The sequence below is a fragment of the Eumetopias jubatus genome, unplaced genomic scaffold, assembly GCF_037043125.1.
Source record: "Eumetopias jubatus isolate StellerSeaLion01/CBP00866 unplaced genomic scaffold, mEumJub1_p1.0 scaffold_9, whole genome shotgun sequence".
Classification (NCBI taxonomy): Eukaryota; Metazoa; Chordata; class Mammalia; order Carnivora; family Otariidae; genus Eumetopias; species Eumetopias jubatus.
In genome coordinates this window covers 141019843-141028404 of record NW_028274815.1, presented here as the reverse complement: position 1 = coordinate 141028404, position 8562 = coordinate 141019843, and positions in this window count along the sequence as shown.

Genomic DNA, 8562 nt, shown 5'->3' with positions numbered 1-8562 from the left:
CCAGAGCTCACCAACCGGGCTTTGATGACCAACTCGATGGAGGAGAGAGGCCTGCATAAGTCAGATGCCCTCTGCAGTGTCCCCCCTCAGCCCAGAGGAGTGAACCATGAAGATGGCAAGGGAGAGCAGGTGCTCCGGCAAACACCAGGTCACGGAGGAAACCGGAGCTCAGGGTGGGTGAGGGCTGCTCCCCACATCAGGGGCCATGCACAGAGGATTCTGTGTGTTCCGGGTAGCTTTAGGAGGGCCATCAAGTGGATGCTCAGATCAGAAAATAATTTACTGACAAGAGCTGCCTAACAAGAGATGAATTGCCTCCCACTGTGATGTGCGAGCCCCTGGCCCGGAGGCAAGTGACGGGTCAGTGAAGAGACTCTTACACAGGGCAGGAGGTCTGAGTGGGTTGCCTTTGGTTCTCCCAGCCTGGGTTCTGTGAGCCTGTGTCTTGGTCTGGCCTGGACTACCCACACCACTCCTTACCTTACCCTGGAGGCCGTGGAGGGCACCCCCCAGCCGCTTGGTGAGCGCGACCTGAGTTTCTGTGCTGCTCGATCAGCATAGATACCACACAAATACACCTCTGCCGTCAGGATGCATAGGCAGCTTTATGGCTCGGCTGATCTCTCGCCAACCTCGGCCAGTAACTAACCAACCACAGGGCCCCCCGTCCTGCCTCTGCCTGCGTGTCACTGGGGCCACCATGCTGGGCAAGCTCCAGCCACCCCTGCCTGGGGCCCTGCTGTCCTGAAGAGGGCAGGCCTCCTCAGCTTCCCTGGGCCCTTATGCAGAGCAAAACTTTGAAAGTGTATATCCCTGTCTATCCCACATCGCCTCAAAGCCATGAATTGAATGTATCCACTGAAAAGCTGGGCCCTCGAACTGAGTACCAACAAATCTTGCCATTTAAAAGGAAAAACATTTATTTCTGCTTTTCATCTCAGTCTTCATCTGTCCCCTCAGCTCCCAGGCCTTCTCGCCTGCTGCTCAGACTTAAGGGAAAGCCCAGAAAGTCAACAAGAAAAGAGAATAGAAATGTAAAAATAATTTAAGACCCACACAAAACCAACCACGTGTCACAGTAGATACTTGGGGGACCACAGCCCAGAATTCCACCCTCCAGACCCAGAGAATCTCTGAACCCAAAACCCTGAGGTCCAGACGGTACCTCCGGAGGCAGGAAGACAAGGCCCTCAGAGGGCAGAGGCCCATGTCACGCGGCTCCCAGGGACCACAGAAGGCAGTCTAGCACCTCTCCGAGTTCAAAGTAAGATCCCCATCCCAGATCCCTGTTCCCAAGACCTTCCCTACATCTGTGGGCCGGAACCTTGGGGGGGGGAGGGGGTGCCTCTAGGAGCCTGTGCCAAATGGACATGTCCACGTCTTAGCAAGCTCCCTCCTCCACGGGGTGGGCAAACAAGCAGGAGCTAGGACAGAGCCCAGAACAGTGAGAGAGCAGACGTGGCCTGGCCCAGCCAGTGATGGGAGCCGGAGACGGATTGGGAGTCGTGTGGGAAGGCTCCACACCACTGTGTCTGTCTTTCCCAATTTAGAAATAAAGTGTAAAACCCACATGAAGAATCCAGTACAAGACCTGGTAGGTAGAGGGCTCCTGGGTGGCTCAGTCGTTAAGCGTCTGCCTTCGGCTCAGGTCATGATCCCTGGGTCCTGGGATGGAGCCCCGCATCGGGCTCCCTGCTCAGCGGTCTCTCTCCCTCCGCCACTCCCCCTGCTTGTGTTCCCTCTCTAGCTGTCTCTTTCTGTCAAATAAATAAATAAAATCTTAAAAAAAAAAAAAGACCTCGTTGGTAGAGTTGAAGATGTATTCTAGAAAAGTTAATAAGGAGGGAAACTAGGTGAGACCTAACACCTGACTCCAGAGTTCCAGAAAAGGAGAGCCCAAAAAAATGGGAGGGAAAAGTATGAATTAACTAATAAAAAATAATTTCCCGGAACTAAAGGAAATTATATTTTTAGATTAAAAGACCCATTAAGTACCCAGCAGCCAACGAAACAAAGATCCGCTCCAACCAAGCTGAGCACAGTAAAATTCTAAAACACCAGGAATACCAAGAGGATCCTAGAAGCTTCCACGGGGGAGAGGTCACAAGCAAAAATATCATCGGAAAGGCATCAGGTTTCTCAACAAGGAAGCGAGAACTCCAAAACTATAAGGCTGAAAATCAACCTGTGTGCTGTCTATGCCCAGGCAAAATATCAAGCAAGGGAAATAGTAGAATAAAAATACTTCAGGAGACACACAGTCACTAAAGCATACCACCCACTGGACACGAAGGAAGCCAGGGGGTGAGGGGCAGGGATGATTATCTACAAGAAAAACAAAAACTCGTATAAGAAATAATCCTGGCGCATACTACTTGGCCCAACGGTGAAAATAAATGAACAAAGATGCTGTTCAACATAAGAAGGTTGCTCAGAGGGAAAATAGCAGAAGAACCCAGTCTGGAGGCTATCCATCACATCTGGTCTGTCCTGGAGCACACCCCACAGACCCACAGTCCTGGGCAAACTGGGCCCGTGAGCGCCCCTAGTGTCAGAGCTCAGGCAGGAGGAGAAGGCATCCCCTGGAAGGCCTGGCCTGGAGTGGAGTGCGGGGCTGTCCCACGAAGGGTGGGTGAGAAGGGAAACGGGATTGATAAATAAGTATATATTTTGAGGACGATGGAAACCAGGTTTCTCGCTGTTGGGGGAAAAGAAGTTACACATAGACAAAGGCAGAACCTAAAATATACCCTGTGGGGGAATTAGTATTGGAGGTATCTGTGTGGACTTGCGGTTTTTGATATCTAGAGAAAATGGAGAAATAAATACAGATGTAGGTGCAAGGCTGCATGTGTGTAACTGTGTGCGTGTGTGTGCGCACGTGTCCACTCAGAGGCTGCAGGCCCAGCCAGCACCCCGTCCTCCCACGGAAAAGTACTGTGGGGTGGACTCTAGGCTCTGGCCAGGAAGGCACCCCAGGGGTCTGGGGTGAGCAAGGGTGCATTCAAAAGTGTTAGGGATGCATTGGGACGTACAGCCAGTTTGGGTGGCCTCATTGGCCCACAGCAACAAGCATTGAAATAACAATTATAACCCACTGGATAAAATAAATCATGAGTCAATACAGGTATCAATAAAAATAAGTAAATTGGTAGCTTGATGGGGAATGAGGTATTTCCATGGCTTCAAAGTACCTTCCCAAATAATTAATTGCAAAGGGACCAAGAGTGTCATTGCAGCGAGAAATGTTGGGAAAAGCGCCATCTAACCCAGTGATCAAAGTAACAGCACCAATGCAGGGAGAAGAGCCTGACTCCTGGGTAGTGTCCCCACATAAGCCAAGTCCAGTCACGGGGAACAGCCACCAAACCCAAACTGAGGGGTGTTCTACAAAAAAAAAAACTGACGAGCATTCTTCCAAAAGGTGAATGTCGTGATGAAGACCAAACACATAGTTTGATTCTGAGCCCATCCTTTGAGACAGCTGGAGGAGTCGGAACACCGTCTGAGGACCAGACGTCCACACAGGTGACCGTGATTCTGGAGGAGAAGCCCTTCTTTGTTGGAAACACCCGAACAAGTGTTCTGGGCGATGGGCATAGACTTGGCAAACGTACTCTCAAGTGGCTCAGGAAAAATGGTTTTTGTCTTATATTTGAAATGTGCCCATGAGCTTGAACTTGTTTTAAAATATATTTTAAAAAATAACGGGGTGTGGGGTGTGATTTCAGTAACAGGTGGTCAGTGGAGGCCTCTGTGAGGAGGGGTTGAAGCCAGAACCCAGGAGGGGGGATCCTCAGGTCCCTCCAGAGGCATGTCTCCACCTCCCACAGTCCCGAATACTGCTCCTGGAAGCCTGCAAGGGCTAAAATGTTTCTGGGCCCAAAGGGCTCCAACTCCCTCACCCCCCCCACCCCCGGCCTGGCTTCCCCCTGGAGAGCCCAGGGACAGTGGGGCAGGGTGGGCCCTCGGGAGAGTCTAACAACCCTGAAAATCCAAAAGGAAGTGGCACCTGGGCCCTGGAAATCTCAGGAAGGGGCTGCAGGGAAGGTGGGGGCACCCTCGAGACCCCTCATTTCCCACCCGCCAGCAGCTCCCAGGCCTGAGCAGCCTTGGCCCCCACCTGCCCGGGGCAAGACACATGGGCCTGGGGGCCCTTCTCAGCTCCATGCCGTGCCGGGGAAGAAAGCACAACTGCAGTGGGGTTTGTCCTGGGTTTTGGGAGTCTTGGAAGCAGTGTCAGCACCCCACCCACTGGACCACCTTCTGGTAGGAAACACAGTCAGGGCCCAGGAAAACGAGGGCAAGTTTTCCTCTCTTTCTTTCCTCTTTTTTTTAAGCTGGAATTCAGAGAGAAGTAAAATGGAGACTTGCTGAGTGGAGCAAAGCAGACCTGCTTTTGCTGAGTTTAGGTGAAAATGAGAGAAGGGGGAGGTGGGGGCAGGGGAGTCGGCAATTCTATAGCTTTGCACATTTCTCTCATTATTTTGCTTCTAAATCAGCCTCACTGGTACTTTCTCTATTCTATAAAAGCCAAATCCAAGCCATGTCCCTTAATCTCTCCAACAGCAGCTCACTGCTGAGAAAATAATACAGATGTAACTTTCAGCTTCATACACTTTCTCTTCCATTTATATGCAAATAGTGACCTTTCACCCAGGCTGTCTCAAAGAAGTGTTTCCTTAAAAAATGCAAATAGTATGTTGCAGGCAGTGACTGTGGCTGAGTCTTTCTTATATTATTATTATTATTATTTCTTTTAACCTTACCAACGCTGTAAAAACAACAGCTACACTGCTCCGCGGTAATGATGACTTTCCAAATCACAGGACAGCTCTCGGGGCGGCCTGTCAGTGAGCCTGCCAGGAGGGGAGGGAGGGGCTCCAGGATCGAGGGGAGGGTGTTCAGCCCCAGGGTGCCCAGTGTCCCGGGAGAGGCACAATGGGTGGTGGCCGGAGCCAAGAACGAAGGCAGCAGGATGAAACCACTCTGCTCACCCCCTGCTCCACGAGGGTGCTCACAGGATTTCATCAAGAACCTTCCCACCCCAAGTGGGGTTCACTAGTGACCCCAATCCCCACCTCCATCCAGGCTGGCAAGACAGGCAACAAATTCGGAGCCCAGAGGCTCGGCACACACGCTCTGCCCCCAGATGAGGAGCCAGGCGGCTTCCAGGAGCCCCGTGTGTTTCCCCCTCCCCACACCAGGAGGACAGAACAACAGGAAAAACGGGAAAACAGACAGAACAGGAGACTAGCCCGAAGGAAATGGGTGCAGGTACTGTGTCCACGAAGGCACTGGGGTGAGGGGCTCCCTCCCACTTCCCTTGACCCACCCAATGACCAAGCCAGGCTGCAGGCCAGAAGAGGTGCTGGGGGAGGGGCCCCTTATTTCCTGGCACCCACTCACAGCTCCCAGGCCCCCACAATTCCCCCCCACGGGACCCAACCACCCATCATAGGTCCGTCCTACTGCGCTCTCCAAGATCTGGAGCCTGGGCCACGCCAAGGGCTCAGGAAACGAGGGTGTGGATGGTGAGGCTGGCCCGTGCGCCTGCCTCACTGAGCCAAATTCACAGACACCTTTCAGACCAGGTGCATCTAGAGTGGCCTGCCTCAGTCCTGGGGTGCACGGGGAGGTCCACAGAGGGAAACAATGCAGTGGGAAAGGACAGGGATGGTTCTGGCCTTATCCAACAGGCTGGGAACCAAGAGGGCTAGTTTCTGGGCACCTTCCTTGTAGGTCTCCAGGGTCTTCCGGGTACACACTGGCCTCCCAGGATCAGGAGGGGCCTTCTCTGGAATTCTGTTCCTGTGTGGCTCGTCCCTGAGTCCCAGAAACCCCTTCCTTAGTCAGAACTGTCCAGCCCAGGGAGTGGAGAAAGGGCCACTTCCATCTTCCTGGAAACCACACTTTATTTAGGCTCCTGAAGGTGACCCAACTAGAACGGGCTCTCTTGTACAAACAGAATAAAATTAATCTGCTCAGCACTCCCTTTAGGGTCTATCCATTACCCTTGCTCATGTCCATCCCAGTGAGGAGAAGGCTCTCAGGCACCCAACCTGGGAATCCAGACAGGAAACCAGGGAGAGCACGGTCCAGCCAGGCACAGGTAGCCCTGGGGGTGGGGGAGATGGTTTTGACAACAGTGCTCTTTTCCATCCCCCACTCCCCCCCCCGCCCCCCAACCCCCCACCCCCACCCCTCTGCAGGAAATGGAAGCATTCCTGTTTAGGGGAAGAAGGGTGAGCCCTAGGTAGTTGATGGGAGGCAGCTGCTCCCCAGGGAGTTTAACTGTAGCCCCAGCTCCCGGGCTCAGAGTTGCCCCCAATTTTTGGGTGGGGGAGGGGGGACCCACCTGTCATCCTCCTAGTGCTGCCCAGGAACAGCCCACCCTCCCACCTTTTAGGCTCAGAAATGTTGGGGTGTTGCACGTGCTGATTTCCCAGTCTGGATGGACAGTGCCCAGCACACCGAGAACCAGCACTCAACAGAATTTGGAGAAAACCTAAACACTTCACACAGACCACAGGTGACTGGCCTCCGAGGGACTTGGGGCAGGAAGGGGGCCCTCACTGGGAAGGCACAGAGCAGAACAGGGCTGGGAAGAACCAGCCCCCTATGCTAACACACATGCTTGTGAGAGTGCTCTCCAGGAACACATCCTGATCACAAGAACAGACTCTAGAGTACATTCGGGTCCTCCAGATGCCGGAGGTGCAGCCTGCATGAAGGGGACTCCACACTCAGCAGCAGGTTCTGAACTTAGGAGCTGAACACGGGATTTGCAGCCAGGCAAGCAAAGCCAGGGCCCAGCCGTCGACAGCTGACCCCTTGTGACATGCTCCAGCAGCCTTCCAGGGGAGACAAAGCTTCGCCAAATGCAATTCCAATAACAAATCCACCTCTCTGCTCCCTCTGGGCTGATGCGCTGAGCACTTAGACCCCTGACTTCAGTACTTCAGGGCCTCTGTGAGCTTTTCCAATGGCCTCGGTGGCCTTCCTAGGAAGCATCAAAACTGCTGGATGAGAGAAGGCATCAGGCACACAGCCCTTCACAGAGGGTGGAAACTGCTGGTTTGTGTGTGTGTGGGGAGGAGAACCCTCCCCGTTAGCCTGCTTCAGTGCTCAATGAGGCTTCAAGAAGCACCTGAGGCTGGAGCTGGGGCCTGGGCTACATGGACATAAAATAGATCACACAGAACCGAAACCATCTCACCAGAACAAAGTCAGACCATTAAAAAGTACTAACAAGGGGAGCCTGGGTGGCTCAGTCGGCTAAGCATTAGCCTTCAGCTCAGGTCATGGTCCCAGGGTCCTGGGATTGAGCCCCATGTCAGGCTCCCTGCTCAACGGGGAGTCTGCTTCTCCCTCTGCCTCTGCCCCCCTGCTTGTGATCTCTCTCTCTCTCTCTCTCTCTCTCTCTCTTTCTGTCTCTCAAATAAATAAATAAAATCTTTGAAAATAAAAAAGTACTAACAAGAGGCACTCTTTAGTTTGGAAAACCAGAGTTTTCCATGTGCAAAACAACAATTGAACCAATTAACTGTTCGGTTTGCAGTCCCATGACTGAGCGGGTCACTTTGAAGCCCCAAGTCTGGGGAACCCTGGGACAGTCACTGCCCCAGGAAACCCCCGTCCCCAAGCTCCTTATTTATGTCCCAGGCGATGCTCTGGGTCTACAAAAACCCTCTTGGAGAACAGGCTTCCCTTCCCGTTGGGAACCACTGGGCACACGGAGCTTGACTGCTGAAGCCGTCTTCCTGCCAGGATTCAGCAGTCCTGTGGGTGTAGAGACTGAAGTGCTTTGGAATCAGGGATGCCCCTCGGGGCCCTCAGAGCTGCGGGTCTGGTGTGCTGCGACCCAGGGCCTTAACATCCGAGGAGTTTGCTGCTGTCCGTGTGAGGTCTTCTAAAGCAGGCACCAGGGCCCAGTGGGGCTCTAAGCTCCTGCCCAGCAGAGAGAACCTGAGACCCCCTCCCTCCCAGGCAGAGTTGGAGCAGCCCTGGAGCTCCGGAGACCCAAAATGGGAAAAAAGGAGAAGACCCAGATGGCTTCTGCCGGCACCCTCAGCCTGATGTCGAACGTGATCAAGGTGTGAAGCCAGGCGTGAGGGTGAGGTGGGAGCCTGGCAGGCTAATCTGTCAGCAACTCAGACCATATGGCACGTCCCCTTTTCCTCCCAACATCTAGGTCACACATACGTTCGCACCCTGCCCACCACCCTGAGCAACGCAGGAAGACCCTGCCAGCGGATCCTTCAAGGGCCTGTCCCTCGTGCACCCTCCACGCAACCCTGCTCCTAGGCCACAGCCCCTTCCAGAGCCCAGGGCTCATCCGAAGGCAGCCACAGGCCTGGGACACTTGTCCCCGCTTGCCGACCTCCAACCGTTGGGCTAATCCCCACAGAGGCAGGGGTACTCAGTCAGGCTGGGGCAGATTGGAGCCATCCTCTGAGTTATTTTCATTCCATTTGATTGAAATAACACTGAATTTTTTTAAGTGCAAATTTTAAAGTGAAAGAGGGATGAAACAATGGGCAGGAGAAGTGCCTTTGCTCC